At 41.3% G+C, this 9,974-nt stretch overlaps 1 protein-coding gene across 1 annotated transcript in view; it reads right to left on the reverse strand.

The window, feature by feature from the left end:
* LOC120568386 (NACHT, LRR and PYD domains-containing protein 12-like) overlaps nt 1–9,974 on the reverse strand; it is a 251,224-nt gene that overhangs the window by 11,446 nt on the left and 229,804 nt on the right. The window contains exon 4 of the mRNA XM_039815892.1: nt 1,116–1,234. The gene's annotated coding sequence lies outside the window, so the exon portion shown is untranslated. The remainder of the gene's footprint in view (nt 1–1,115; nt 1,235–9,974) is intronic.

The following is a 9,974-nucleotide window of genomic DNA, read 5'->3' on the forward strand; positions in this document are numbered from 1 at the left end:
TCTGCTTGTTTTCACTTACGCACCATACACCATCTTCATCCATCACTTACACCCAATAATACTGTACTTTCATCTACGCTTCTTGTCACTTCCCGATTTGATTATTGTAACACCCTCCTCTTTGGTTTACCCTACAAGTCCATCTATAAACTCCAATTGGCCCAAAACTCAGCTGCCCATATTATCACCAGAACCCCAACAACTGAACACATTACTCCACCCCACTGCACTGGCTCCCTGTCCAATACACGTATTGACTTAAATATTCTTCTTCTCACCATCAAAACGCCCTCCATAATCTGCCGCCTCCATACATGTTTTCTGAACTCCTTCAGCCCCATGCTCCATCCAGAACACTCTGATTCAACTCTTCCTCACTGCTTTCCACTCCTTCTGCCCGCAATGGGGTTTAGAGCCTGCAGCCATTCTGCTCATCGCCTTTGGAACTCCCTCCCACTCTCCATCCGTACCATAGAGTCTCTGCCCACCTTTAAAACCTCCCTCAAAACCCACCTTTTCCGAAAGGCCTACCCCACATGATACACTCTCCATCAAAATAATGGATAGATTGCTTCATTTTAATTTTTTCTATCTCAATCTTTTAAATGTTTGTTTTAATTATATTTGCCTTTTTAACTGTATTTGTTTTAATTATATTTGCCTTTTTAACTGTATTTTTGCTTGTTTTAACTATAAGGTGACCTTGAGTGCTATGAAAGGCGCCCATAAATAAAATGTATTATTATTATTATTATTATTATTAATTGTCACAAATGAACATGGGTCTCAACTTCATTAACTTTTCTTAATCCCCAATTGGATTTTCGATTTAAACTTTTTTTAGGGACAGAATGCCAAAATAAGAGCCACTAAATGGCAGAAGGGTACTTTACAACAACAGTTTGAGTTTCTGAGTTTATAGATGAGGAAATATGCAGCAAAATGAATTATATTTCAGTTTTATATTTAAAATCCACAGGAGGTTTGAGAAACCACAATGACTTGTCTTGATCCAGTGGTATCCTCTGAATGTTATATATGAAAAGCAACAACCACATTGTTAGAACATGTACAGAACATGATGCAGTGTTAAAGCTGGGACTATGTTGACTTACTGAGTCTCTGCAGGAAGCTGTCCTTTAAACACTTAAGGTGGATCCATGGACTGGTGGCTCTTGATGGACACACAGCTGGTTCAGGTTCAGGAGAGTCTGGTCTGTGCTGCTGCTCTGGGCTGCAACACAACACAAAACACACACACACACACACACACACACACACACACACACACACACACACACACACACACACACACACACACACACATACACACACACACACACACAGTGCTGGACTGATCTGAGTGCAATGACATGGAGAAAGTCATGGACAGTTAGAGATGGTTGAGCAGCTGTAACCATGGTTCCAACATGTGTAAGGCAGAGAACCCACAGATGAGCTGTAGTTGTGCTATCAGTCCACTAGATGGAGACCTTTACCCCCACCATCTCCACAGAGCTGGAGAGCAGACTGACTGAGTCAGACTAGAACAGGAGGCACAGTCAGATAACTCCAGTAATTACAGAAGAAAACAAACAATACCAAAATTAATTATAGCCGCCTGCGCAGGAAAAGGAAAAAGCGGTGGATGGAGAAGAAGAGAAAATGTCAAGGGTTCTGTCAGCATAGGTGCCAAACAGAGACATTCCTTCACATCACCGTGGTTATGTCCACGGAACAGGGCTACGTAAGGTATAGAGTTGGTAAGTTGTGCGCGGGGAAACTCAGAACCTTGTCGCCATAGCCAGGTGCTGATCTCAGGGAGCTATTATTTGGGTGATGACACAACTGGCTTCACAATATTTGATATGTAAGGGGGCAGACTGCATGAAAATGCAGCATTTTAAACTACTGTCAAAAAGTCATTTCTCACTAGAAAATTTAGAGAATTTTTGTACTTTGTTTGGACAACATAGATGCGATGAGATGCCTGTAATTTATTTTCTGCTAGATCAATTAGTGATAAACTGATGTTAAAAAGATGCTCTATTTTGCATTGATTGTAATGGTGTAGATGAGGACACAAATCAAACATAAAAAAAAATTCTGACATTTTGCACACTAAATCAACAGTGACCTCATGATATTGTGAATTTTATCCATGAACATCAAAGGTTTAGTTTTGAAGAAATTGCTGAATTTTTTTACACTACTGTATCCAGTAAAATGTTTTATTACAAATATATCAAAACTCTGAATAGTAAATTTGTCAAGAACAGTCTGGAGATGAAATTCCCTACATTTGGTGTCAACAGAGCCAAAAACAATTGGGAGGAGATAGGTTTAAGAAGTTTTGCAGATTTTGCAAAAAGTAGAGTGATGGACTTCATAACAGCTACTGGGTAAAAGCTGATTATATTTTCTCCTCTATTGGGGCTACAGTTTGACGTAAATTGCGACATTGTAGCATGTACGGTGGATTTGTTATGAATTTTTAAAGTTTAGGTTTTTACATGGCTGCTGTAGCGCCACTATCAGGACTATTAGCATATAAATCACACTGATTAAGTTTGGCACAGGACTGGACTTGTGTGCAAAGTTTGGTGACTTTTCGTGCATGGGAACATATATTTCTTAGGAATAATCTGTCTCTATGGCCAGTTGGTGGTCACTGAGCCTGTATTTAGTCAGGATCCGTCTCTGCTTTAGACAGTGTGCAGATATTAAGCCAATTTATATTCTGTTAAGAGTCAAATAACAATTAAGTCTACTTTGTGTTTTTGTTAGACTTTTCCAATGTTCTAAATATTGATCTTTTGAATGATTCACAATCTGTTTTGTTCTGTTGAGTTGTTTTGAACCAGTGCTGATGGGAGCCTCATTGGTTAGCTTCACCATCAGCTGACTGAGGTTTTTCAGGACTCAGCTCTTGGGTTTATAGTGCTTTGAAATGAAGTGTGTCTTTTGGTTAAATTAAGATGTGTCCAAAATGTAATAGCTTGTTTCTGTAAATTTAGCAGTAATGGGAAACGTCCCAGTTCTGCTTGACAGGCGTTATTTGGGGTTTTCCTTTGAACGTTTAGAATTCTTCTACAGAATTCTGTGTGTAGGGTCTATATTGGGTGTTTATCCCAGGAGTCATGCTCCAATCTACTGAGTGGGCCCCAAATTTCACATCAATATCAGTACCTCAAAGAAAACGCAATTATGGCGAAACGCATAATTCAGTGCATAATCAGCCAAAGTCCGCATATTTATGCGGGGACCGCATTTTTTGAAATACGCCGCACTTTCGGGCATAAATTGTCGATTTCTGTGCAAAATATGCGGTGCTTGCATGATTTCATAATCCCCGCATTTTCGTTGCAAAAAAGTCACATATATCTTAGTGGAAAGTTGAAAAATGTTGCGTTTACTTCACACAAGAGCAGCCAGTTTCCCCTGTGGCCATGGGAACGTTATGAAGTGACGTAATTACGCGACGTGAACATCATCGAAAAGCAGGGTGTTGGGGGAATCACTTTTTTTTCTCTTTTTCATCATCTCGCAATTTTCACAAGTTCCCGCAATTTTTGCAAGTTCCCGCAATTTCATCGCATAAAATTGCATAAATATCCCACATATTCCATCACATTTTTTAAGAAAACGTGCCGCATAACCAAGGATTTTTGTCTGCAACAATCACAAGAAAACGCATTTTTCTGGAAGGCCTGCCATATAGTGCTAGCAGTACTATTACACTATCAAATATTTTAGTCCAGATTCTAATTGGAATGTTAATGCTGAACAGCTTGGTTTTTAATGCATACATTGCCCTGTGTGCTTTTTCGTTGAGTGAATGTATGGCTTTATTGAAATGTTCTGATGCCAATAAGGTCAGACCAAGGTAAGTATAATTTTGTGTGTGTTTAATTTGGGTGTTATTCAAAGTAAAATGGTGTTTGGTTTCAAGACATTGGCTTTTTTTTGAAAGATCATAATTTGAGTTTTCTTGAAATTGACCTCCAATGCCCAGTTATGGTAGCCTGACGTGGTCCTACTCAGATTCTAGTCAGAATGTGAGTCTGAAACCGCTCCAATGGGCTGTGATTATGGGGCGTGTTCCAACCGAACCAGGAAAAGAGCTAGATATATCATTTGTTGCGTGTAAATATGAATGTGGATAACGTTAGTGATAGTGACATGCTCGCTACAGTCGAAAACACGTTTTATTTCTCTGATTCACGGCTTTGTTCTAGCGCTGCGCTCCTCTCTCAGTCTCTCCACCATATAACAATCTCTCTCCAGTCTCTCTCTATGTCTCTCCACCATATAACACTCTCTCTCAGTCTCTCTCTATCTCTCTCCACCATATAATAACACTCTCTCTCTCCCAGTCTCTCTCTATCTCTCCACCATATAACGCTCTCTCTCTCTATCTCTCTCCACCATAACTCAACTCTCTCTCCAGTCTCTCTCTATCTTTCTCCACCATATAACGCTCTCTCTCTTCAGTCTCTCTCTATCTTTCTCCACCATATAACGCGCTACCGTGCTTTCCAGGCAGTTATTGAGGCTCCTCTGCTGAGGATTTTAAAATGAATGCGCTGTCGATATCGTCTGGAACAGACGCGATGGTGGAGATCTACACATCTCAATTCTCCAGCCGGCAGCCACCTGTAAACAAATTCAACCCAAGTGTTCTTTGGTGACGTGGTTGATTCTGTTGCTGTTGATCATCTGTCTGACAATTTGATTGCGGCAATAATTGCTTCTCAACGGAGCAAGTCCAGACCGAACTTCCGACCAGATTGTAATGTAGGGGGGGGCTAAGTTCGGCTGGCATCCAGCTACAGTTATGGCAGTATTGTTCCAGAATGGAGAGGTTATGTTGAAGACCATCTCTGGTTGGAGACAACAAAATAAGGTAATCTGCATAAAGCAGGTATTTAATCTCTGTGTCTAAGAGTTTGAGACCTAGAGCTGCTGATCAGTCCAACTGGTCTGCAAGTTCATTTATGTACAGGTTGAGTAATGTAGGACTTATACAGCATCCTTGCTTCATACCGCATTCTTGAGTAAAAATATTCTGTTCTTTGATTATTAATTTTCACAGCACATTGATTGTGCTTGTACATACATTTGATTCCACTTTGACGGATTTTGAAGAAAAAGTTCTTCATGCCAAATGGAGTCAAAGGCTTTTAAATTGATGAAACAAGCAAATATTTCCCCTCACTTTTTGGTGGACATGTTTGTTAACTAAAGTATGTAAGGTGTATATATGATCAGAGGTTCTGTAACTTGGAAGAAAGCCAATTTGGTATTTACTAAGTAGGTTTTTTCTTGAGTAAAGGTTAGTATCCTTGAATATAGGATACTACAGAATATATATTTTTATATATATATATATATATATATGTATATGTATATGTAGTTATTGGGGGTCTGATTTATTTCCATTTTTGTGGATTAGGGTGATCAGCCCCTGGTTCCGAGGCATCAGGAAAGCAGCCAGATGTCAGCACCATGTTGAACAGTTTAACAATTGCAATTTGGCAACTTCGGCATACTGTTTTTTCAGCATTAAAATTTTTTATGCAATATGTGCCACAACAGACTGTTCTCAGCAGGAAAGCGATGGAGTGCCTACTCCAGGTAGGGAATGAGTCCCCTTACCCCAAGAAGAAGTGAAGTACCTTGGGGTCTTGTTGCCAGTGAGGGTGACAATGGATCAGGAGATTGGTGGATCGGCGCAGCAGGGGCGGGTATTACATTCAATTTACGCCTCGCGTTGTGACGGAAAAGAGAGCGAGCCAGAAGGAAAAGCTCTCAAGCTACCCATTCAGTTTTCTTTCCTACCCTCACCTATGGTCATGAAGGCTGTGTCATGACTGAAGAACGAGATCCAGGGTAGCGGCCAAAATGGGTTTCCCTCAGGAGGATGGCTGGCATCTCCCTTAGAGATGGGGTGAGAAGCTCAGTCATCGTGAGCAGCTTGGAATAGAGCCACTGCTCCTTCAGCGTCGAAAGGAGCCAGTTGAGGTGGTTCGGGCATCTGGTAAGGGATGCCCCGTGGGGCGCCTCCCTAAGGAGGTGTTCCAGGCACGTCCAGCGGGAGGGCCTCGGGGAAGACCCAGGACTAGGTAGAGGGATTATATATCTACAACCTGGCCTGGGAACGCCTCAGGATCCCCAGTTGGAGCGCTGGTTAATGTGGCTCGGGAAAGGGAAGTTTGGGGTCCCTCTGCTGGAGCTGCTCCCCGTGACCCGGATGCAGGATTTTTTAGCAGAGGTAGATGTGTGGATGGACAATGTTGAGATGTTTGTTTGTTGCATGTTTTATTTCATTTTAGTTTAAAATGTGTATAAACTGTTCATCACTGTTTGGAGCCCATTTGTAGGTCTGATTTAATTTACTGGTCTTTTTTCTTAGTAGTATCTCTACTGTTTTTTAATTACATATTTATTTGGCTGTGATCTGAGAGAGGGGGTTTGTGCTCGTACACTATGGGGGGGGGTCCATGTCTGGCTCTCAAAGGTCCAGGTGCTGTCGGGTAAAGACACATCAGAACACTGATCACCTCCATGAAGTCAGTTAACTCTGGTGATCCATTTTTCCCATTGATCCCAGTGACCCACTGAGTTAACTGAAAATCGCGTTAGAATAGAAATGTTATGTTGAAATGATTTACCTGGAAGTGCTTAAAGGAAATTAATAGAATGATTATATAGGAATTATTTCACACTGTTCATATGGTCTCCTAATGGGGTATGTAACATTGGATTTGGGCAATGGCCCTGGTTGATACTATTGGCCCTTATGCATCCTATTTTTAGCCCTATTGTAACAAGAGCTTTTCTTAAATATGGGTATGGTCCTTGAATGTTTAGATAGACTCTTGTGGATTGGTTGAAGCTGACTATATCGCAGACATTAGAGCCAGCTGATTGGTTGGCCGAATCCCAATACACATACATTACAGAGGCGACAGAATCTCATATTCCAGACCTGCAATGTTTCATTACCAAATTCACTTCTGAGACTTTTAGCGAGAAATCAACTATATAAAGCTGAAATATGGGCTGTTTTACAAAGGGTGATGGCTAATTACCAAATTGTTGGTAGGCCGTGTCGGACTAGGAGCTCCATACAGTCTGGCCGAAGCTGGTGGCCAGTACCTGGGCTCCAATACCCAGGGGCAAAGTCCTGCCCTTTGTGGATACTGCATACGGGGCTCCTTTGACCAGCTTTCACCGGCTATAACTATAATATGATATTTATGGTTTGAATTTAGATCCGCCACTTATATAACATCATTCCCCAATGTCTTTAAAGCTAACGTTGTGTCGATTTGATTTTAGGCATTTTATGAAGCAGAAGTCTTTGTAGGAGACCCGAGCAGCTGCTTGCTATATGTCTCATTCATTACAATGGGGAAATACGTAGCTTGCTCACTTCCTTATAACTAAAATTATATATTTACAGTTTGAACGTTGGAATCCGCGGCATGAATATTACAGGTTCCTTTCAGGTCGCCTGAAAGCTTAGCTAACACTTGTCGATTTGGGATTTCAATTGAATGTATTTTTGTGAATGTCAGAGTTAGGAAGTGGCTAGCTCTCATTGATGGACTCTCCATCCTCACAGCGGCTCTATCAATGGGCTTCGCGGACAAAGCGTTATTTCCCCGATTGTTTGTTAAATAACTCAACACATACCCATTAAAGATTAGCTGGAACCTGCGAGACTCTGCGGTAAAAGTGCGAGTAACAAGCTGCTGACACTACTTGATCGGGGAAGCGGCCCGATGTAGCAGGCAGCACCAACACCGGCACTAACTCCGGCCTTGAGTGAGGAGAAAATTCTAATTAGCCATCCATTTTAAGTAAATGCAGCTGCCCCATATTTGAGCTTTATATGGTTGATTTCTGATAAAGAAGTTTCTGAAGTGAATTTTGTGCAATGGAATAGCAGAGATCTGGTTCTGCATTCTTCATACTTCAAAAGCATATGTATTGTTATGGAGTTTACGTGATTTTGAGTTGTTTAAAGGGTGGTAGAATGCAAAACCGATTTTACTTCCCTGTCATATTTGAATGGCCGGTGGGTAAATGAAGCATACATAGAACCTCAAAATCCCATTGACATACCTCTTTCGGCTGCAAATTTCACAATTAGAAACTGCCTCTGAAATGGGCAAATCTCTGCTCCTTATTTGGCTCTAGTCTCTACTCTTTGTCAGCCCCAACATTTTACATAGGCTACACCCACTGATCTGAGATCAGGTAGTCTTCTGAATAGATTCTAGCAGATCTTGGAATTGTATACATTGGTCACTCACTATTATATCAAAAAAATTCACTTCTGAGACTTTTTATGCGAGAAAACAACTATGTATGGGTTAAATGTGGAGCGTTTTACAAAAAGAATGTATGGATAGTTGCAAGTGACCAGGTGCGCCGCACGGTTACTGCCACCATGACCTGCCTGTCTTAGACTCCGACCGCTGTAGGCTAGATGGAGGGCCCGTCTGATCACGGCAGACGTACGATTGCTTGATACCTGAATGCAAGTCAGCAATTTCTGGGTTACTGGACTACCAAAGCGCGCTGCCCTAATAGAGCTCTCCAGGGCCTGCAGGTTCAACTTGTTGTTCCTCTCCCCTCTTCCTGCTAAATGGCGGTGTGTTATTGTAGTGACAGCGGGGTCAGCGAAGCTTGTTAACCTCGATCTCTTACCACCAGTTCCAGTTAATGTTATAATGGATATGTGTGTTGGAGTTATTTAAATAAAGCGTCGAGGGAAGTCACTGTTTCTGGGTGACTGGAGAGACAGCGGTACGCTGACCCGCTGGAGTTCAGAGGAAATCAGGGCAGCATTTGGTGTCAGTAACCCAGAAGGGGTGACTTTGTGCGAGTATGGAGCTCTGCGACTGTATCTTAAGTAGCGCGCTTTGGCTATAGCCTACTCCACCCAATATAGTCCCAAATCAATATCTGTCTCCAGGAATCATTAGTCTTATTCTGCATTGCTATTTTTTTTTTCGTTGTAGACGGCCTATCAAAGAAGTAATTAGGTTTTTTTTTTTTTGTTGTTGTTGGTCCTTTTACTCCGCAATGCTAGCGGCAACATTGTTCCATTCATGCACCTTGCTAAGCTACTCAGCGGCCCACTACATTACTAAGACAATGCATGCAAAATTGCATTTTGCCACGATATCATTATAGAGTAGATGGTAGAATAACCCTATTTTAACAAATTGTGGCGTGTTCCTTTTAAATGAAAAAAGTGCATTTAAACCTCGCTCTTTGAACCATTAGTTGTAGGGGGACAGACTCCTTTTGAAACCAGAGTGCAAGCAAGTGAGTGGTAGATATAGATATTTGGAAAGTGAGCCATCATCTTACCAAGGTGTAAAGTTCTGGATCCACAGCCGGCTAAACAACTTTTCCATTCTGCATAACATCCCAGCTGCTCTCACTGTAGAAGTGAAGAACAAACATCACACACGAGGAAATGTTACAAGGAGCTGAAATAAAAAGTGACTTTGTATCATCAAATCCCTCTTTCTAATAGAAACCCAAAAGAAATACAGGTTAGTCCAAACTGACGTGGCAGAGTGTTGAATAATCTGGGTTTTATGACTTGCTATCTAATAATTCATTAAAAGGCAGTCTGGGCATCAGTTGAAAGAGGGAATAAAGGGGGCAATCCTGAGGTTGGACTTTGACTTCATGCTCCTTTTGTGAGCTGTGTAGAGTTAATATTAATAACCTGCTCTTTTTCCCTCTCTTTATTTCACTTAACTGGGCTCACAGGAAGACTGGGAGAGTAAGTATGGATATTTTACATTACTTTAATGTTGAAGAAATTAATTTTCCTCACCGTCTGTCTGTCTGAATATATCTTAATTCACCCTCTGTCTGAGGCAGCTCTTATTTAGTGCCTGTCTCTCTAAGCCCTTCTACCACAAAAGCCTAGTCTGCTCTGA

Source organism: Perca fluviatilis, chromosome 1 (assembly GCF_010015445.1).
Source record: "Perca fluviatilis chromosome 1, GENO_Pfluv_1.0, whole genome shotgun sequence".
In the NCBI taxonomy this organism is placed as follows: domain Eukaryota; kingdom Metazoa; phylum Chordata; class Actinopteri; order Perciformes; family Percidae; genus Perca; species Perca fluviatilis.